Source organism: Athene noctua, chromosome 20 (assembly GCF_965140245.1).
Source record: "Athene noctua chromosome 20, bAthNoc1.hap1.1, whole genome shotgun sequence".
NCBI classification, from domain to species: Eukaryota; Metazoa; Chordata; class Aves; order Strigiformes; family Strigidae; genus Athene; species Athene noctua.
Genome location: NC_134056.1, coordinates 12,707,458 through 12,729,780, shown reverse-complemented (window position 1 = coordinate 12,729,780; position 22,323 = coordinate 12,707,458). Strand labels below are relative to the sequence as shown.

At 56.9% G+C, this 22,323-nt stretch overlaps 1 protein-coding gene across 3 annotated transcripts in view; it reads right to left on the bottom strand.

The window, feature by feature from the left end:
* The window catches only part of EXD3 (exonuclease 3'-5' domain containing 3), a 297,682-nt gene that overhangs the window by 12,046 nt on the left and 263,313 nt on the right, over positions 1 to 22,323 (bottom strand). The window lies entirely within an intron of this gene.

The window sequence follows — 22,323 nt, the reverse complement described above, 5'->3', positions numbered from 1 at the left end:
TAGGGAGCCAAACCCCTCCAGGAGCTCCCCAAACCCCACTGCTGAGGAGCACCCTCAGCCAGGTGCTGTGGGCTGAGCCCAGGGTGCAGCTGGCAGCCAAACGTGCTCACCTAGAAGCAACTGGCACTAAATTTCCCTGGGACGATCACAGCCAGCTCCCGGACAGCTTCGCTCTCCTCTCCCCATCCCTGCTTGGATGGGAACTGGGTGCTGGGATGTTCTGCAACACCTTTCATCAGCTATTTGTTTTTAGGGGCTGTTTTCTGCTTGCAGAGCATTTCAAGCACGCTGCACCCAAGGCAAGCAGAGAGAGAGGTGCATAACTTCACCGACCAGAACAAGTTCCCTGCCTGGGGCTTTGCTCCAAAGCCTGTTGAAACCAGAAAGGTTTTTCCACCTCCTGACCGGGCACCGGCACGGGCCATGGCAGCTCTGCCGGTTTGTGGCATGCTAGCTGGAGCGGTGCTGGGTTCATGGCAAGGTGCAACAATGCCCCTTCTTCCCACACAGCTGCCTGAAGGAGGACGGGGGGAAGATGATTTGTTTGAAAACAAGCTCACCACCATGTCCTGGCTTTGCCCTGCGGCAGGAGGAGGTTATTTCCACTGGCAGCCTCCACAAACCCATCACATGCTCCCCAGCCTGGGCATGATTTGGCCATAAAAGGATGCCCAGGCTTGGGTTCCCGAAGCCATGCTGCTCTGGCCCTGTGGAGCAGCAGCACAGACAGACAGAGGTGGACAAGGTGTGATCTTGAAAGCATCCAAATGACATGGAAGCCACTGCATCACTTTCAAAAGGGAACTTTTTATCCATCCCCTCATTTGCACAGCATCAGAGAACTCCTACTCATGCAGATGTGGGTCAGACCCCTCCACACTGCTCTGGCTCACCAGCCCATCCTCACCTAGCTCACGCTGGGGGTGATGCCGCAGGGGGCTGAGTGTATCCCCCCCCGCCCTGAGCAGGGCAAAGCACCCTCCCCTCTTTCACGTTCAAACCCAGGTACCTGGGAAAATAGCACATGAAAGCAGAAAGATGATCTTACTTGAGTGAACCTGAGTTTCTGTGGAACCAGGTGAGCCATTGGAGTTATCTGATCAGAATGGAAATGCCACTTTGGAGGTCACTGCCAGCCTCACGTGAAGGAGGGTGACACTGCAACCTGTGGAGGCCACCCAATACCATCAGATCTGATCTTCTCAGCTGTCTGGACTAATGAAGACTGGAGCTCACTGGCTCCTTTTCACACCTTTGCCTTTCCCTCCCTCAGCTCTGCACCAGCTCAGCTCTGCCGGTGGCAGCAGCCCACCATCAGCTGGGCCAGATCCATCCTGAAAGGTGGCCAAGAAAAAGAGGAGCAAGGACAGATCCAGGGATTAGCAGGGAAGAAGACAGATGGGCTCCTTCTTTTAGGGCAGATGTCACCCACAGCCATGGGAGAGACCCCAGTGCTGCTGCCCAGGGGAGCCGTGCTCCAGCCCCTGCCAGCTCTGACAGTGGTCAGCGCTGATGCTGCGCTGGGATGGTCCCTGTGAGGCTCGATGATGTCCCAGGCTGCACAGGCTGGAGCTGGAGCCATGGGTGTCCCCACTCCAGCAGGCATCCAGAGCCCTTGTGTGGCTTGCAGAGTGCCTCCTGGGATCCGTGGGAGTGCAACAGGCAGGCAGAGGTGATGGGAAGCTCCCAGGGGGGTGTGCCCAGCTCTGCCCAGGCTGGCCCCACTCCCCCTTGACAGTGACTGCAGGGGAGGGGGGCTGCACGCTGGAGAAGGGCGTTGAGTCTGGCAATGGGAGAGGTGTGGGATGGCACCTGCTGGGCACGGCAACAGCACTGGCTGCACTGGGGTGTCAGAGGCTCCCAGAGAGGGCTCAAACCACCCGGCCATCAAGCTGCCACCCAGGATGGGCACAGTGAGGCCCCAAGGGGCCGACAGCATGCTCGTCTCCAGCCCTCCCTGTCAGGCACAGACATGCACCCCATGTGAGCACTGGCTCCTCTCCCCTCCCTCACAAACCCCAAATCCACCTTAACGCCCAGCCATGGCACTTTGGAGCACCCTACAGTGTTTGGGCAGCGCTGCCAGTGTGCTGGGCATGGGCTCCTGGCTCCCGCTCAGGCGCATGGTGTGACCTCAGGCAAATTTCTCTGCTGCTTTAAAATTCATCATTGTTGTAAACTAGAGGTATCCACCTCCCTGGGCCAGGTATGGCCCGGCAGCCCAGGGGTAGCACAGCATTTCCCACTCACCTGGGGCTGCCAGAAGGTTGCCGTGAGGCTCCGTGCCCCATGCCATCTCCCCAGCCTCCAGGCCTTTGCCACCCTCCACTTTCCAAAAACATGGGGCGGGCTCAGAAGCCAGGTAAGCCACTTAGCAGCAGCGCCAATTAGCTGTAATAAAAAATTGCAATTAATTTTTTTTAATGCCTTGCCAAACAAGCCAAAAGAGATGAAATGAGCAGGGCAGCCTGCCACCTCAATATGGCCAGGCTAAGTGGCGGCTGTGCAGGGGCCAGTAGTCACCTTGGGCTCAATGCTCGTCCCCTGCCTGGGGACACAGCTCCCCACAGCCTTCTGTGTCTCAGCGTCACTGCCCAGAGATGTGGAGCAGTTTTTTGCATGGGTCTTGCTTTTGTTTTAAGGGCAGGGAAGTGGGAACCCTCTCTGCTGGAGAAGGGATGGGTTGTTTCTCCTTGGGAAGGTTTGGTTTCCCCAGATCCATTGTGGCAGGATTAGTCGTGGCCCCCACAAAATGGAGCAGATGTAAGGGCAAAAATCTTTGTGGGAGTGAGACAGCTGGAGATGGCGGCACCCCAGAACACTGTCTGGGGGCTGCAACCACTGCGAAAAGGAGCTACAACCCAACAGCAAAGGGTTTGGCTTCTCCCCCACAACATCTCAGGGTCCCCCCAGCCCCTGTGCCCAGCTCAGGGTGGGGGTGGCAGATTCTGCCCCATGTCCCAGCCCTGCCCTGGGGACGATGTAGCAAGAGAGTTGAGCCACAGGTTCTCTCCTCAAGCCATCCTGCCTGTCCATGGGGCCAGAGTAAGTGCTGAGCCATGGGGGAGGAAAGGGGTGAGTTCAGCTTGGGAGGAGGGGGCCGGGCAGCTGCAGGTCCTGCAGAGCCCATAGCACTGCCGGGTCCAGGTCGCACCGCGGGGTGTCCTGGTGCCCCCCAGGGCTGCAGGTCGCCGGGCGGCAGTGGGCACACCTCGGAGGAGGAGCAGTGCTGCCTTTCTCACGCTAGGGCAGCCCTTGCCAGCACACGCTTAGTCACTGGTAAATCCCAGCCTAGATCTGCTCTGCCCTCTGTGAAATGGATCTTGGCTGCACCCCCGCTGAAGCAATCCCGCCGCTCGGGAGCCATGGCGGCCGCGCTTTCCCACGGCAGCACGGCTTCCAGCACCCCGTGTGAATCAGCCCCTCCTCGGGAAGGCGCTGGTGCCCCCGCACGGCACATGTGGAGCCAGACGGGCAAAGCCAGGTGAGCACATCCCTGCTCCGATGCCCCCCTTGTGCCAGCTGCCCGCCCGGCAGGAGGGCCAGCAAGGACGGCGCCCAGTTCAGGCTCTCTGGCCAGGGGGGCACGGCTGTGACATCTCCCCCTGCCTCTCCATGTCCACCTCAAGGATGAGGAGTGGGTGCAGCCCATCTCAGATGAAGCTGTGGTCCCCATTGCCATCCCTCACTGTTGTCCCCTCTCCCTGTGCTCACTGGGTGTCCTGATGGAGATGCTGCACCCTGGTGCCAGGCACCCTCACCCCCACAGCCATGTGCTGCTGCCTTGGGACCTCATGCCAGCATCCACTGCGCCCAGAGGAACACTGTGCAGCCCAGCCTGCGCTGTGATGTCACCGCCAAGAGCTGTGACATGGAGATTAGAAGGAGTGATGTCACTGGACCAGGACCGTGATGTCACGTCTCGCTGTCATGTCACAGCAGGAGAGCTGGCATGGATCTCTGTGCTGCTGTGGTCCCTGAGCCTGGCGAGGCACTTGGCCCCAGCCCCAGCAGCCTGAGCCACCCTGGTCAAACAGGCAGCTGCCACACAGCGAGGGTCTCCCTGCCTGCACAGCCGAGGAGGGCAAGGCAGGTGAAACCTCCTTTTGCAATAATACTAGCCCGTCCAGTGGCTTGTTTTTGTTTAGGACAATCCCTGCCTCTCCCAGCCCTCCTGGGTGGGGATTTCACCAGCAGTGACGCACGAACCTCCTGGGACTCGAGGGACTGGATGCTTCAGCCTGGTGCTCCGCTGCCATCTCAGCATCCCATCCCCTTCCTGGGCCTCCACCCAGGAAGCTGAGAAGCCCAAAGAAAACTCTAGTCCAGATGACAACAGGAGACAAACCTTCTCAAAAGGACTTGAAAAGGGTCCCAGGAAGCTAGTGTGAGCTTGGCCTAAGATGGCAGCGTGAGCTCAGCTGGAGGTCCATGGGCTGGTGCCCAACACATGTGGAAGATGAGCAGGTCGGACAGCAGTGGAGTCAGTTTTGCTCCTTCCCTTGATAGCCCTGAAAGCTGCATCTCCAAAGGGCTCTGAGAGTCACCTTGGTGATGCGGAGTTCCGCCCAGAGGAGCTGCTTCTGAAATGGTCCCTGGGCAAACAGGGCTCCTTCTGTCTGCTCTGCTGAGAAATGCCACAGGCCAGCATCGCTTACCAACGCTGAGGGATCTCCTTGGCAGGGGTTTTACTGGTGAGACACAGCCCTCTGCCTGGAGAGCTTCTGGCTTTGGAAATCCTCAACATATCAATATCAGCTGTAAAGGACAACAGTGCCTGGCATGAACTCTTTGGGGCAATTCAGGGCAGCTCATGTCAGGACAATTCCTTGGGCGTCTTCTGCTCACCATATCAGAGGACTATTCAACAGCCACCTTCAGTGATATCTCTTTTCCTACTCACCGCCTACCCTCTTCCCTTTCTTACTTTCCCTCTCTCCAAGATGAGTATCAACCTGGTGAAAGGGCCACTCCTCCGGATAGAGGTTGCAACTCTCATTTTGGTTGTGAAACCACAGTTCTTGAGCATCCAAGAGTTTCTTTCAGTGACTTATCAAGACTAGAAACCTCCCCAGAACAGGCATGCAGGACGCTCAGGCTCAGCCAGCTATCTCCACAGCACAGGTTGCCCATGTGCAGCCTCCGAGACAGGTCTGCCTCCAGCAGATCTCCTGCCCACCACCCAAATCAGAGTGCCCAGAAAGGAGGGAGGTGGTGGGAAGGACAGAAAGAAAACCAGGTAACAATATGGAAAATTCAAAACACAAGTCAAGAGTTGATCATGCTCATCTGCCCATGTGTATATTTTCACATGCTTTTCCCAAGTCTCCAGCTCCTCCTTGCTGCACTCACAGTTTTGACCTTCAGACCCTCTCTGCTTCCTCCAGCAATGCTGTGGGCCAGACTCCTCTCTGCCCTGCAGTGCCTTCAAGGTCCTTGCACAAAGAGCAGAAACCTCAGCAATTTGACTCGCCAGAGCTTCCCACACCCTGTGCGTGCAAAGGCCACCTCTACGTGTAGAGCAGCAGCACACCAGGCCCCTGGGACGGCTGCACCTCCAAAGGGATTTTCAGAAAGTAGCTGGATGGGGTGTTTCCCTTCCCCTCTACGCCAAGAGTTTTTCTCATTAACCTTCTTATCACCAATACCTGGGAATTGTAAAGGTGCGCATTGTTGCTCCTGCTGTTACAAGTGATCTAACGTCTGTCCTTGGGTACCAGCAAACCCCCTCAAGCAGCAGATGAGATGCATGGGTGTGTTAGCCTGGTCCTTCCAGGCACCAATGGCTCTTGGTGCACACAACAGTCTTGAGTGACCACCAAAATCTGGGCAGCCACGTCGGCCAAAAACACAATGAGAGCCGCACCAGGAGATGGACCATGATGGTCCCATGTGGGAATGCAGCCCATGCATCCTCCACCAGATCTGCCCACACAGTGAGCACAGGCAATTTTCTGGCTATCTGAGCTAAGTAACATGTTGCCAGTGGAAACACGGGGCTGCTGGTGGGTTCCTGGCATCGTACAGGGGCATTTTGGTTCACAAAGAGGGAAGGGCTCTGTTTATTGAATCATTAACATCACTTCCCTCATTGCCAGCCAGATACTCTGAGAGGTCTCTTAGGCAAGTGCTGACCTAGCCCAACCCTGCTAAGCTGGTAAGATGACATGGGATCCCATGCCAGCCTGGTACGGCGTTCCCACTGCTTTCTCTGCTCCTGCTTTGCTATTAGTCATCTGTTTCTGGAAGGTTTCTCATGCATAATAAAGTGTTTCAACACTTGCATAAGCCAGCTCTTCTCATCAGGAGTGACCCGCTGCATTTCCCAACGCTTTCCCTAGGCAGTCCTTCCGACTGCCATGAAATACAGAGTTAAAACATGAAGTTTTCTATCCCCCTCGGAGGCAAAAGGTGTGGGAAATCGAACAGATAAGAATGCCTTTAATTAGTATCATTTGCATAAGCTCTGGGAAAGGCTCACCTGACAGCTGGAAGGGCCTTGCTTGTCTGGGAGCACAAACCATGGACGCTGAAATGGGCAGATTAGCGGAGCTCCTCTGCTGACAAGATTGGGGAAATAGCAAGAATGGGAGGTCAGATGTGTCAGAGCCCTGGAGGGTCTGTGGGCACCCCAGCTCCTGCTGGATCCCTCTCCCACCCCAGCTCCCACTACCTCCTTGTTGGGGCACCCCCCTTCTCCATTTTCACCTGCCAGTTTGCAGCTGCTCTGAGCAAGAGAAAAAGATGTGATTTTTGGGTTGGGAGGGGTCCATCAGCTCCCCTGGAGAAGGGCAGGGATGGGAAGATAGAAGAAACACAACCACATCCCCAGATAATATGTGGGGGCTGCCAGAGCAGGCTCAGCATTCGGCAGGGATGGGGCCAGGGGTTTGTGAGCTCTGCCTCTTGCTCCTCTCAGCACACACACACTCCCTCGAGTGCTGCACAGACGGCTGCAGGTCCCTCACCACAAACCCCATCCCGCTGCCGCCTTGCAGTCACGCTGCCTTGGGTAGTCGGCGCCTAATCGTCAGCGACACCGAAAGCCCTTCTCGGTACCTCAAGGCCTTTGCAGTGATGAGAACCTCACCCGACATTACACCTAAACCCACATGCAAAGCTGAATTTCCCAGGGGAAAAAAAAAGATGCTCAACGCTCCCCCCACCTTGGGTCCCTCTGTCTCCTCCAGCTGCCTTTCAGCCGTCTCAAGTCTCACTTGCTCATGTTTCATCTCAGCTGGGCTGTGAGCTGCTGAGATGGGGGCTGAACCTCTCCAAAAACCTGGAGCTGCCACAGCACCCTTGACCCAACCTTCACCGTAGCCGTAAGCCCTGTTTATACAGCACCCAGCACAGCAGGGTGCTGCTCCAGGACAGGCTCCCAGCACTTACAAGTTTAATAACAAAGCCAAACCAGTAATAACTGCCTTATAATGAGGTTACGCAGCATCCCTGAAGCCTTCATTTTAGGGTGAGCTCTGTGCCAGGAGCTGCCAGAGGCCGGTGGGTGAGCTGTCCCTTCCCACCCTCCTCCTGCCTGCCTGCCAGTGCCTCTGCTCCTCCAGCCCTGTGCCAGCACGCTGCCTTCCTGCCTGCATAAATGTGCTTTATATCCACCTCTGGGGTGAGTGTTAACCCCTCCTGGGTGTGCAAACCTGCACCGTGCAGCTCCAGGGCACACACCTCCCATGTCAGTCTGCTCCCAAGTCATCTCACAGCAGCCTGCGCCATGGCAGGAGAATGGTTAACTTGCCCAGCTCCCTGCAATGCAGCTCACTGCTGTTCCTCTTCATCAAACTACTGAGTTTTATCCAGCTGGAGGTGAGAGCTCAGCTCTTGGCCAGAGGATGCTGGAGGCTGGTGAACCTCAGGGCTGGGAAAAACAACCCAACCTGAGCTCTGAAATCACCTCAGTGAGGAAACAGAGCAAGGGTCCACATCCCAACAGCTCATATTTGAAAAAGTATCACCCAAAAACTAAAATCCAGGTGAAAATCTGGCTATCAAGCATCCCCCAGACCTTCAGGAGCTTTGTGTTTTGCAACCAGAAATGGAAAGGGTCACGGAGATACATTTTCTGACTGTGAGAGTCAGAGCCCTGGAAACTGTAAAGGACGGAAGCTTTGCTTTCTATAGATGAATCCAGCACTCAGATCATTAACAGTCAGGCATGGCACTGCTCTTTGTTACCCACATGCATGCTGACCATGCTGGAATTTGAGTTTCTTGCCTGACCCTGGTCCCACAAAACTCCAGTGCAGCACTCAAAGCTTCTGCTCCATTGCTGCACCTTCCTCTCAGCTGAACGTGCAGCTGTGCTGGGGGCTCTGTTCTCTGCTCCCAGTGCTAGTCAAGCTTTAGGAAATTATCTTTGTTATGTATTAAACCAACAGCTACCCTTATTCCTGCTCCTTCTGGCTTTCCCTGGCAGCTGTCCCTCCTCTGGTTGGGGTCCTGGTACCATCTGTATAACGCATGTCAGAGAGTTTCTCCCCTTGGCCCGTACTGAACCCTTGAAGCTGTGTCTGGCTGGAAACTGTGTCCACAAAGCTCTTCACTTTTCCCCAGAGCAGTTTTCAGCCGAGGCCACCCTGGGCTAGGTGGTTGCATGGTTCTGCTCCTCCACGGCCATCTGGTCCATGAGCATCCTCACCCACATCTCCGCTGCCTCCTCCTCCACCCTCCCCGGGGAGCCCTGGGGTGACACGGGTTGGTGTTCCCAGGACAGTGCAGCGGCCGAGAGGCACGCAGGGGCAGAGGCAGAGCTGGGTGGTGGTGGCAGTGGCCGGGGAAGTTGGGCTCATGTTTCAGCTTCTATTTTTATCTGGGAACCCACGCCTGCCCGTGGTGCGATGCAGAGGCCCCCGGGGGACGCGTTGCCTTCCCCAGCTGGAGCCAGATACCATCTGCGCACTACCTGCCTTTCCCTGTCGGTGTGCCAGACCTCCTGGGAGAGGGCAGCATCTTCTGAGGCACCGGGACATCCTGCCTGCACCTCTGCCTGTTCCATGGCATGGTGTGGCAAGAGGGAAGGAGCTGAGGAGCAGAGCCATGTCCTCTCAGCACCGCTCTCTGCAGACCAGGCTCCCCTCTCCTCCAGCCGCACTGAGGTTGGGGTGTCATCACAGCTAACCCCCAGAGACACAGAGCAGCCCTCGCACCCCCGGGACACCAGCCAGATGTCCCTTCTCAAGCCTGGCCTTAAATCCGTGCCATGGGGTAGAGTGCTCAACCCCTGCAATCCCACTCTGCAGCTCAGAGCCCACCCGGTGCTCTGTGGGAGCCGTGCCTGACTAGGGCTGCACCAGGCCCATCGCTTTTTATTTCCTAAAGCAAAAAAATCGATTTAGTGGACATAGCTGCAGAAAAATGGAAACTTGAGCAGCTCGAGCCTAAGAAGCTTGTGTGGCTTCAAGGTTGTCCAGGGCAGAGGCTGACTTTACCAACCCAAGAGCAGGCTCCCCAGCACGGGAACACGATTTTGGAGGCCAGCCCCTCATCCTGGGCAACCACAGAGAGCATCGGGGCAAAGATGGGAGGAGGCAAGACCCCCCCATCCTGCCCGGCAGCGCCTGCTGCTTTAATTGGGGCGAGAATAGAAGCTGCAGCAGAAAACGGGAATATAAAAAAAAAAAAAAAAAAAAAAAAGCGTGAGAAAGGAAATCTGAGCAAGGCCTGGAGCAATCTAACCAATCCAGCGGAAACAATAGCCCAGGAAGAAAAACCAGTTCTTACACATAAGGTAGAATAGGCTGGGAACGGGCTGGAGGAGGGGCAGGGGAGGCTCAGCCCGGCGCTCCCAGCCTGCACAACAAGATGGGCATTATGAGACTGCGGCTGCCCGGGGCGCGGTGCCCCCTTTCCCAGGGGCTCCGGGCAGCCGGGGAGGATGTCTGCCCACCCTGCCCGGCCTGCCCAGCCCGCTGCCCGCACCGCTGCCCGCTGCGGTCGGGGCCGGGACCTGGGCTGCCTCCGACATAGCGGTTTTGGGGGGAAAACCCCTAATCCTGGGCGTGCGTCCCGCAGCCCTGCTGGGCTGTCACCCACCCCGCAGGGGTGGACGGAGCAAAGCACAGCAGCTCTCCTTCAGTCTGGATTCGGCAGGGCTCAGCCCCAGGCTGGGCTCAGCACCCTGGTTTAACTCAGCTGGGCTCAGCACCCAAACTGAGCTCAGCATGCAGGCTGGGCTCAGCAACTCGGCTGAGATTAGCTCCGAGGATGGGATTAGACTCCAGGCTGGGATTAGACTCCATCCTGAGATTAGCCCCCAGGCTGTGTTTACCCCCAGACAGATCTCAGTCCCATGCTGGGCTCGCTGCCAGGCTGGGCTTACCCCCAGGCTGAGCTCACCTCCCAATGGGGCTCACTGCCAGGCGGGGCTCATCCCCAGGTGGGGTTTATCCCCAAGAGGGGCTCACTTTAGGGCAGGAGCTCACCCCCAGGCTTGGCTCACCCTCAGGCTGGGCTCAAAGGACTGCAGGGCCCGGCTGTGCTGCCAGCCCGGCTCCCCGGGGCTGGGGGTGGGTGGGACACAGGCCCCAGGCAGGTGCCCGCCAGGGAAGCAGCATGGCTGCCAGCTCAAGGAAGGGAACACGGTAACAAGGAAGGAACAGAGGTAACAAACTGCTCACAGCACCCACCCGTGGGCCAGCACGGGTCTGCCCGGCCACCCCACCACAAATGGGGAAACGTCCATGGACGCACCTTCTCACCTCCCCAGATCCCACCTGCAGGACATTGGTCGGTCTCTCCCAGGCAGCACACCCCGGGAGGCAAACCCTTGGGCTGTGGGATGAATTGGTTGAAGTAGGGAAAGCCAGAATCGATAAACCAGCTCCAGCATGGTCCAGTGGCTGGTCCCCTACACCGCACACAGCCATGGATGCTGGATTCAGCCCCTTGGCTGTGTGGGGGTGGTTGGGACTTGCCGAGGAAATTGTGCTGCCTGCAGCTTCAAGGGCTGGATACTTTCATTTTGAAGCAGAAGCTTAAACTCTGCTAAAATCAAAACCACCATCACGCTCCCCGCTGTGAGCTTTGGGGACTTTCCTGCACCTGAGGATTTCAATTCCCTCCAGCCTTGGTACCACAAACTGCCCCCAGAGCTGCTCGCCGTGCTCTCCTCACCCTGGAGACAAGCCCCAGCCTTCCAGTGGGCTGATCCGGATCCATCCTCCCAGCCCCATGCCATGGAACGCAGATCAGGGGAGCAGACAGCGCTCCCCACCAGCCTGAGCTTTGCCTGCCACGAGCCAAACAGTTCTCAGCACCCTCCAAATACCTCCCTGCCCACCCTGGCGAGGAGGCAGCACTCCCTGCCTGCACCAGGACTTGGCCTCTCAAAGTCTGTGCAGGAGGAGCCAGAGAGGGAGAGCAAAGCTGTTCCCAGCACATTTTTCTGCTTTGACACACTTGCAAGCCCTTGGAGCGCTGCAGCTGGGTTCCCAGAACCCCGCGTCGGCTCTCCAGCCTGTGCCCCTCCACCGGCGGCACACGGGGCCCCGGATTCCCCAAATACCTGGCAGGGAGCAGCACAGGACGACTGCGCAGGGCAGGCAGAGGTTTTTGGGCTCAGGTCACAGGCAGGGGTGTCTGGCTGGTCCCGATGCATGGAGCAGTAAAAGCTGCCCTGGGGTCCCACACATGCCGATTTCGGCACTTAACAAGATCTGGCAACTGGTTCAGGCTCCCAGCACTGCCAGACGTGAGCCTGTAAATATCAGCTGTGGTGCGCCAGCCCCGGACATGCGTGAGACGAGCCCTGGACCCCCGACATCCAAAGCCTTTCTTCTTTAGAAAAGAAAGAAAAGTTCCTAAGGCAGAGATACCACATTCACAATACCACGGGGCCCCTCAGGCAGCTCGCCAGCAGCCTGATGAGGGACACACTTCGCATCTCAGTTTGTGTGTTACCGGCCACCAGGAGAAACCCGACCCGGCCTGGTGCTTGCGTGGCCCATTGCTCTCCACGGGTGCACAACCCACGTGGTGGCAGAGCAAGGGCTCCCTCTCTGAGGTGGGCCCTTCCCCACCAGGGCAGGATGGTGGGTGGCAGGACCCTGTGCCCAGCTGACCTGATGGGTCAGCTCGTCCTCCTCACTCTGAGGTGAAGATGCTGAAAGGGCAGCGGCATCCTTGGCAGCATGTGAAGGAAGCTCCTGGAGGACCTAGGAGGCTCCAGGCATTTGCTGGCTCAGCACCACTCTGCTTCGCTCCTGCCTGTGCTTTGGCGGGTTCCCTGCAGAGAGGCTGCTCCTCTCGCCTGGGCAGCACCAACACCACGACAGAGACTTTGTCTTCTACTCCCTAGTCTCCCCACTCCCACCATGTCCAACCTAGTCACCCCACTCCCACCACCTCCACACCAGTCACCTCCAGTTTGCTCACCCCCTTCCCACCCCCTCCTAACTGGTCACACCACTCTCACCACCTCCACATTATTCACCTCCAGTCTGGTCACTCAACTCTGACCAGCCCCACGCCCATCAGCCCCATTCCCATCACCTCCAACCTGGTCACCCCACTCCCACCACCTCCACATGAGTCACCTCCAGTCTGATCACACCCTTCCCACCACCATCTGGTCTCATCACCTCCCCACCATCCACCTCCAGCCTGGTCACCCCACTCTGACCAGCCCCATGCCCATCAGCCCCACTACCATCACTTCCAATCTGGTCACCCCATTCCCATCACCCTCACACCAATCACCCCCACTCCAACCACTTCACATGTATTCAAGCTCATCCCTGTCCTCCTATTTCCCTCATGCTCTGCCTTTCTGCCTTGGGAGGCATTTCTAGCTAGACACTCTCCACTTCATTCACTTCTCACTCACGTGGTCTCTCCAGGCTCTCTTGCCCTGCCAGTGCCACCCTGCATCCCAACGCCAAGATCATTTCCTTACGTAACCCTTCTTAGAGCTCGTCACCAGCCACCCCGCAGAGAAGTCACTTTTTTCAGTCCCCTTATGAGTCCCATTGTCACTCCTAACAGCCTTCTCCTCCTGGATTTAGCAAAACTCATTTGGTCCTTTTGATTCATTCTCTTTTCCCCCAAACAAAGGGTTTACAACATTTTTCTTTTTTGACTTCTGGGGAGCAGTTGAGCAGGGAGCAGCCTTCCAGCAGCCCCATAAGAGCAAACCTAAACCTGTGCCCTGTGCTTCTGCTCAGCCCCACATCAAAAAGCCACGCTGAGCAGACAGCCTGCGAGCAAACCCATTTCCGTCACACCCAGTGGCAGCGATGAGAACAGGAGCAAAGCTCTGGCAGCACCCCAGTGGAGACCCCCGCAGCCCAGGGCTTCCCAGTCCCGCGCACAAGACAGTCCAACTCCAGTCTGGAGCTGCAGCCCCGTGGGGCTCGTGCAGCGACAAATATACCAGATGAAAAATGGATTAAAGTAGATTTGACGTTTTGCAGAACAGAAGGGGAAGGGGCAATTCTGGGTACAGCGGGGAAATAACCTTCTGCGGGGTTCCTGCTGGCAGTGGAGGTTTCCATCCTGCACCTCAGCAATGTGTGATGTTTGACAAGGTCATACCCTGGATGTGTATGGTACAAGATTGTGCACCCAGGACCCTGAGCCCATTGAGATGGTGATGCTGTTCCTAGTAGGATGCTGTGGTGCTGCTTCTGCTGGGAGTCCCTGCAGCCTCCAGCATCCCCAGTAGGGCCAGCTGCACTGCTGGCACTGGAGGATGGCACGTGGCTCCCCAGCTCAGTCTTCACCACTCAGAGGGGAGATGGTATCCCCAAAACTGGGGACAGAGATTTATCCTGACCTCTTTGGGCAAGCTAGGGCAGCAACCCAAGAGCCTGGTGAGAGCCTCAGGGACTGGGACCACCTTGGGATGGCCCCTTTGAGCGTGAGACTGCTCCAGAAACTGTCACCCCTTGGGCACAGAGGAGGTAGGGAAGGAGCTGGGCGTGAAGGCCAGTTCCTACCCTGACAGGGTACAAAAGGGCTGCACAGTCCTTGCTTGGCCGAGGAGGGCTCTGTGAATGAGCTGTGGCTCAGCACGTGCTGCAGGGCTGGCAGGGAGCATGCAGCCCTCACACCCAGAGTCACCCCTAACGAGTTTAACCCCCAAACCCAGTCTGTCCCCTCCTGGGCACACTGGCTGTCACCAGATGGGCAAGGTGGGCCACAGCCAGATGGGCAGGGGGCTGCTGCATGTGAGGCAACACGTGTCACAACGTGGCCAGACACTGGGTCACTGCCCAACACCTTTGGAGTGTCAGGAGTGCTCCCATGGGGCAGCCAGCAGCCCTGGGCCGGCGGGCCGTGGGCAGGGTTGCAGGCAGCATACAGGCAGCCGGTGAGAAGGAAGTGTTCAAGGCCAGGTTGGAAGGTGTCCCTGCCCATAGCAGGGGGGTTGGAAATAGATGATCTTTAAGGTCCCTTCCAACCCAAACCATTCTGTGATTCTATGATAAGGGCATGGGCAACCCCTGCCTGCAGGTCCCCATGGTGCAGCAGGTTTGTTTGCACGGCAACTCAGTGCAGGTGTGCCGGAGCCGGCAGCCGCCTCCGTGTGCCAGCGGATGTGGCTTCTCGCTCGCATATAGCCGCTGCGCCAGCAGCAGCCACCCTGCCTGGGGGGCTCCCACCCTCCCTGGGGTGCTCGCTGGAGCTGGGGCTCCCATGGCAGCTCTGTGTTTGGGCTCCAGCCTCCAAGCTGGGATGCTCTCGGGCTGGGTGCTGCCCCTCCCACGGGGCTGAGCACTTTGCACACCCGCTGAGCTTATCCTCACATCTCAGCACCTGCCAGCAGCAGCCTGTTGTGGGCAGCCAGCCGGACTCTGCCTGCATGCCCATGGTGCCCAGCACCCCATGGAGGGTGGAGCTGCTTGGTGGCTACAGAAAAGGAAACCGTGACCCCATCTTGAGTAGAGTCTGACATGGCATCCCACCTAGGGCCAGGGTGCTGCTGGGGGGGATCTTCAGGAGCAGAGCAGAGTGAGGGGCCCCTGTTTCCCCTTTGTTTTGCTTGGCCACCATGCCCAGGTGGGACAGGAGGGACACTGTGCACTCCACCCTGGTGGCGGGGATGCTCCTTGTGGGCTCTGCAGTGCTGGGGTTTAGAAACAAAGCAAATATTTGCATTTACAAATGCAGTTGTTGCCATTACTGTTACGATGAAGCCAGAACACACTCTCCATCACATGTAAACCTCTGGGGGCCCAGGTGGATTCACCTCTCCAAAGGTCGCCTTACTTCCCAGGTGCCACTGTCACTGTGCTGTCCCCTGGGTCTCTCCTGGCAACATTTCACTTCCACTCACTGACAGGAAGAAACACACAGCAGCTCCTGCTGCTCGGAGGACTCACCTACAGCACAGATCACCCTGACTCTGTCCTGGCCAGCAGCCCTGTGACACCCAAAGCCCCTCCAAGAGAAGACACCAGCCCTTTTGAACCTCTAGGTTCAGCCTCCAGGATGCTGGGGAGATGGTTGCTGAGACCCCATCAGCAAACACCTGCCAGCACAGAAGGGCTGCAGCTCATAAGGGGCAGATCATGCAAGTGATGCTGAAATGCACCCCAGGGTGGTGGGTGCTCTTGCAGGTTCATCCCACATCATGGGCAGCTCCACCCCTGTGGGTCCCTAGCCTGGGGCTCAGCCATCAGCAGCAGAGAAAACACAGAAGCTATGTCTCAGGCCTGGCTGTCCCTCACTGTGGCATCAGTGCTGCTCTCTGACAGCCCTGCAGGCCCTCAGGCTTTCTTTCCTTGGTCCCAGCCCGGAGAGAGCTCAGCACTGCTCAGATGCCCACCTCTCCATGAGGCAGCAGCCACCCAGATGTTCCAGATTTGGAGAGCCACCACATCACCAGAGGCCCCAGGTCAGGAGCCAATGTACCCGTGAGCCACACGCCATTCCTAACAGCCTCTGCTGATGCAGATGCCCAGCTCTTCTCACAGCTCAAGATCTAACTTGAATCATCCCTGCTGTGAGTCGAGATTTGTCCTCATCCTCAAGGAGAGTATAAAAATCCCATACTCTCACCTGTATTAGCTCAAGCACAGGTCAGGGCTGTTGGAGAGAAAGTTGTTCTTGGTGCAGACCCTGCTCATCTCACAGGGCCACCAGGGCTGGGGAAGCTTCCTGACAAATGGAGCAGTAATGGAGGGGACCACGGTGCTGCTGGTCGTATGGCTCAACCAGGATGTCACCATGGAAACGGCATGTCCTACCCGTGAATTTGGTGATAGTCAGTCCCTCTGCACAATCATCTCAGGCAGTCTGGGATGGTCCCTGCTTCAGTTCATCCCTGTCACTGCGCTTGGAGGAGGAGCGGGAGGTCTCCACAGCTCCTCCATGGCATCACCATGGCCAAGGTGTCAGCCTCTGCCTGCACTGCCTGCACGTCCAGAGCAGGACAAAGGGTAATACAGGCAATAGGGAGCAACTTTAACACCCAAGATGACATTCCCAATCCATCCTGCCAGCATTCTAGACAACCCCTGGCCGGGACCTCTGGGACCAAAGCTGGATGGGTACAGCTGTAGGACACACTGTGAGCAAAGGTGCACGGGCCATGTGCTGCTGCAGAGGCCCCAAACTTACTGAGAAACCTTTGGTAGATTAAGGGTGGAAAAAGCAGGGATTTTGGTAAGGACCAGGCTAGTGCCAAGCACCTCTGGAAGTCTCTCACCATCTGATGCAGTGGTTGGTCTGAGTGGTGCAGCTCATCCCATCGGGGAGCAGAGTGTGAAGCTGCATGGCTGGGCTCTGCCAACACTTCCAGCACAGAGGAGCACCATCTCCTTTGAGAACAACCATCTGTATCTAATCTTGAGGGAAAACACCAGCTCTTGCCAGGCTTCTCCAAAAGGATCTCCCAAAAACAGTCTCAGAAAGAAGCTGTGCAAGCTGCTAACTGGGATCTACAAGAGGAAAGCCCTCAGGAGCAGCCCAGGGGAAGAGCTGCTGCTGCTGGAACAAGAAGAAACCCCGGGACACCTTGTGCACCTATTCCTGCATTCCCAGCCCGACACCTTCCAGACATGCTAACATGACCCCAGCATGTTGGTGACATGTGAGGTCACAGGCGTGTTCCTGGGGGGCCCCAACATTGCCATGTCTTCTCTGCAGCATGGGACCCCGGGGGCTACCTAGAGCATCGCATGTTTGTGTCACACAAAAAAAAAGGTAAAAAGGGGTAATAATATACACACAAACGTGTGACATTTTTTTAGGCTTTTGCTGGACCCAAGGGATTTGTTCTCTACTGTTTCAGTGGCCAACTGGAGGAAAGAAAGCTGGGAGAGCTGGCAAGAGGAGCAATCGAACCCCACTAAACCTGGTTTTGCTCTTTTACTGATGAACAGGACATCATCAGGCAAGTGGTGGCAAAACTTTAATTTCACCCTGCAGAAAAAAATACCTGCAAGTGGAAAAAGCTGATGGGCTATTTGTGGAGGTGAAGTCGGGTGAGGAAGGTGTGTGCTCCATTCCTCACATTCCTCCCCAGCTCCCTCAGGAAGGTGCTCCCCAGGGCCCACCCGGGTGCCCAGGGGGTGATGGAGAGGGCTAAGGATCCTGTCCTACAGCCTCACTGGCTCCACCAGCCAGGCAGGGCTGAGCATCTTTCCTTCTCAGTGTGGGGGCAGAGGGATGGGACTGAGGTCTGAATTCTGCTGGGGTCTGAGAAACGAAATCTTTAATCTATGATCAGCATTTTCAGATAGGCTTGGGTGAGGGAGGGTCCCTCACAGGCAAGTGTTGTGTCCCCATTTGTCATCCTGCTGAACTCCAGCATCCTGCCACGTGCACGGCCATCACATTGTGTCCTTATGGCCACACACCGGAGCCTTCTTCACTGAAGGGTGCCTTGGGCTCATCTGGACATCCAAGTGCAGCTGGTGGGACATCCTCTCCTCTGGACACCCCACACTGTTCTCTCTCCTGCCACACCAATCCAAAAACCAGAGGAAAATCCATTGCGTTGCTGTGTACTCCCATCCCCGTCCTGTCCTGGCTGCCGGGCGCGGAGCAGTGCCGGCTCCCTCCCGGGCACATGCGTGAGGGCACTGCGCCAACAGCTAATGGGAAAGTTCAGGGTCGGGGCGAGCCGCAGGGAGAGGCACATAAAGAGCCCATTGTGCAGCAGGTCTCCCTCGGCTGTGCTCATACAGGGCTCGCAGTTCAACAACAAAACGCAGCCCAGAAATATGACAAGACACCTTTTTCCCAGGCTGCTGTTAAACTCTAATTAAACATTTCAGCACACTTGAGCGAGGGAATGTCTGCTTCTCAGGCCCAGGCTATCTCAGCTGGAAAACATCTCCTCCGGTGCAAACAGGCTTGTGCAGGTTGACCCAGAAAGATGCCCCTTGGGCCCAAGGATGGTGCAAACCCATATACCAGAGTGGGCAAGCAGCTCCCATCCACCCACCTTCAGGCCAGCAAGGGGTCCACTCGCTGCCCTCCTGTCCGGAGGATGGGTGTGGGCTGGAGCAGCCTGAGAAGGGGCTGTGCAGCCAGGCACACCGTGGGCAATGCCACTGCTGGCAGTCACTGGCAATTCTCCCTGTTTCCCACCATGGGGCCTGGGAGTCCCTGTGTCTGCCGGGGCAGCAGCCGCAGGAGCATGGCCTGGAGAAGCAACATCTGCACCCACATCAACCTGGTACAAAGGAGAGCCAGGCAACAGCCCCAAATCCAGCCTTTACGACACAGAAATTGCCCACTGATGAAGAGGGATCATGACTCTGCCTTGCCCACATGGTCTGTGCAGAACCTTAGGCAAGGTCATACCTCTCCAACCCACTGTCCTACAAATATTTAACATCATGCCTTACAGCAGCCATACAGCACAGCCCACAAGCTCTGTCATCAGACCTGGTACGTTTTTGGTCCTCAGAGCTCCTATTTCAGTAAAGCAAATTCTTCCCAAACTTAACCACTCTCATGGCCAGTCCCTGGGGCTGCTGGTTCCCTTCCTCAGGCCTGGACCACAGTTCAGCTCCCCCACTCCAGAGGTTTGGACATTTAAAAACAACCCATTGGATAAGCAAAATGTTGGATTCTCACTCTTCGTGTGCTTTGCGATGCCAAGCCATAGGCAATGACCATCATCACGCCTTGTTGTGACATTTTGGTTGGTCTTAAGTAACTGCTTTCCCAACCTCCCCCATCCACCTTTCCAGCTTTTTCCACACTTGGGCAGGCATATTGGCTTGGGCCCCTTTCCTGTTCCCCCCAGGGAAGCAGAGGTGTTCCCACACTTTCAATTGACCTGGAAATCTCCAAAGCTCAGCAGGCTGGGGGAGATGACCAGCCTGGGGATGCAGAGGTTCTGCAGAAAGATCCAACCCAAAGCCCACCTCCCTCCAAAGTCCCACCCTTTGCTCTCCTCTGGTTTTCTGGGGAGCAGAGGACAGCCTGTTACCATGAGCCCCAATCCCCTGAGAGGGGTTTGCCACTCACTCAGTGCACCTGTGGGACCATGCACCACTGGGGAGGACAGGCAGGCCTTGCCACTGGCTTTGTGGCACTGCAAACTGAGATGCAGGAACCAGAGCATACACCCTCCAAGTGATGCTGTTGGAAAACACAGTGAGGCTGGAATTGGCATCCTGCTATTTTAAGGAATGAAGGAGAAAGAAAAGAGCACAAAAGAACTGAGCAATGAAGCCAGGCACTGTTGGGTACAAGGATGGGTCTAAGTCAGCAGACAGGGGCGAGGTGGCTTGAAGACTCCCCCGCAGATCACCGGGATGCCCAGGGCTGGTATGGCGATGGCGAGCTGGCAGAGCCCGGTGGGCACCACAGGAGCCAGCCCTCCCCACATTATTGAACACAGACTTTGGCCATTACTTGCAGTAGTAATTCCTCAGCACGTTGTTTCTAGCAGGCACAGACCATAACCCCCACAAAACCCCACTGCTGATGCTCTGATGTATGACCCAGGCTCATGGAGGGGCCACAGTAGTGCCAAGTTGCTGGCACGGATGTACCTCAGCTGCTATTTTCAGCATCTGTCATCCCCCCTGAGCACGACCCAGCAGGAGCAGCAAACCAAGGACAGGCAGCTACATCTTGCTGGGGATGTGCAAGCTGGTGGTTTCCCACGTGCAACCTCAGAGTAAGAAACAGGTCACCCAGGAAAGGGTTACTACAAAAATCTGCCATTTCTAAGATTGCTAAGTAGTGGGAAGGTGTCATGCCCTTAAAGGCTCCGAGTGGAGTGACAGCCCAGGTGATGACACTTGTAATCTGGCATCCCATGAGGGTGGAATTTGGCAAAACTGGTCTCTCCTGATCTGAGGACATTCCAGCTCCCGGCACAGGCAGTCTGAATTGAACTTCCTCAATAAATACAGCATCTGGGGGTTTAATCCAAGGCCCCCGCAGTTAGAAAAGCAGCAGCATGTTCCCTGGGGACACTCCTGTTCCAAACTGTCAAGGCTCTGTACCTCCAGCCACCACCGGCACTGCAGTCCCTGTGAAACCTCACCATGCTGTCTGTCTGGGCTGCCCTCACTGGACACTCTTACCTCCAAGAAAATGGCAACACCAACCTGTATCTGGTACCTGCCCTGGGATGGCATGTGGCTGCGAATGGCTGGCAGCCCCAGAGGGGGCCACAGCCACATGTGGGGCTGTCCCCAGATCCCAAGTCTCACAGGGCTTGTCCCCCTCCTAAGCCACTGCAGCAGGATGGGGTGGGAGGCTGGATTTAGGAAGGAATCTTGACTCTTCTAGGAAAAGCAAGTTAGGGCAGCAGGGCCTTTACATCCTCCCTGCACAGTACTCGGGCTGTGCTGCGCTCTGGGGCTTTGTGGGACATGTCCACACCAAAACCCTGGTTCACTGAGGGTTTCCCAGGTGTCACCATGAGCCCCAGTCCTGGCACAGACAAGGTTGTGAGGCAGTGAGGGAGGTGACAGCTGTGGGGACAGAGACTGAGAGCACCCATCCTCTGGGCAGTGCACACGCCAAGGGGGTTCACCCCCACGCCCCACACACTCGGCTCCAAGACCGTGTCCCTGCCAGGCACTGTGACCCACAGCTTCCCCGTGGTACCCACAGCTGAGGAGATTCTGACACTGAGCTGGTGATGGGCGGCCCGACCCTGATTTATTAGCCAACTGTTTCCCAGGCTCTCCTGCTGGCTGCCCCCACCACAAGAACGTGTGTGCCGATGGGATGGGACTGGGTCACGAGAGGGAAGTGGGGACAAAGATGCTGCACCATGATCCTCCTCCTCCTCCTCCTCCCTGATCTTGGCAAGAGCTTGGGACTCTGGCTGCAAAGGGAAAAGGTTCCCAGGGTGAAGGTGTTAAATACCCTTCTCCCGTGCTGCTGTAACCTCGCAGTCCCTGGGGTGTGAGAATCAGACACTATTATCCCCTCATTAGGAACTAACATACTGTACTAACCTTTTCACATGAAAGCTACGGTCTGTTCACCAACAAAAGCTGACGCTTGGTTCCCAGGAGTGGGAAAAAACCCAACCCCACAAGCACTTAGCAGGGGCTCTGGGGCTAGCCGTCCCTGCCGGCTCTGCACAGACCCTGCCCAGCCCGGCGGATGCTCCGGGGGAGGAAGGGGCTCTGGGAGTGGGGGGCCAGCCAGGCAGGCAGCCCCGGGGGAGTGGAGCAGGGGAAGCCCCCCGAGGCAAGGGGACCCTCTTCCACATTCTGAGATGGCTGGGGTCCCCCTTGTCTGTCTCCCCCTGGGGAGGGATGGATGGGGCTGTGGGTGGGGGTGAAAGAGGGGTTCCCTCCCCTGAGGTTTATGCTGCAGGGAGCCCTTGCTCATCACGACATGCTGCCATGGCTGTCCTCTAGACAGGGGTCCCTGGGACAGCAGAGCCTCCAGCCACTGGAGCCGCTGCAGCTCACCCCAGGCTCCCCCTCAGCAGCTTGCAGGCTCAGGCTGATTCTTCCCACACCACTGACCAAAGCACGTCAGGATTTGCAAGATCGGAAACTCCCACTCCTCTTCAGGCTACCCTGAAAGGTAGGAAGTGAGGCTGGGAAAGCGTCACCAGGCCATGGAAAAACCCATCTGCACAACACTTGGGGCCCCAGGTCGGCATCTAGAGCGGCCTGATTTTAAGAGCACTGAGCACAGCAGGCACTGGCCTCCCTGGGAAATACGGCCACAGCTGGGATGGGATGTGCATCACCATAAACCACATCTCCCTGCCCCAGTCATTAGCAGACATCACCCCAGAACAGTTGGGTTTAAATCCTTCTTGCTCCAGTTTCTAATTAAATGAGACCTGTCTGGGGTGGCAATTTGAACTTCTGCCCATTGCGGCTGCTTGATGCTGAGATAAAGAAGGGGCTAGAGGAGAGATCC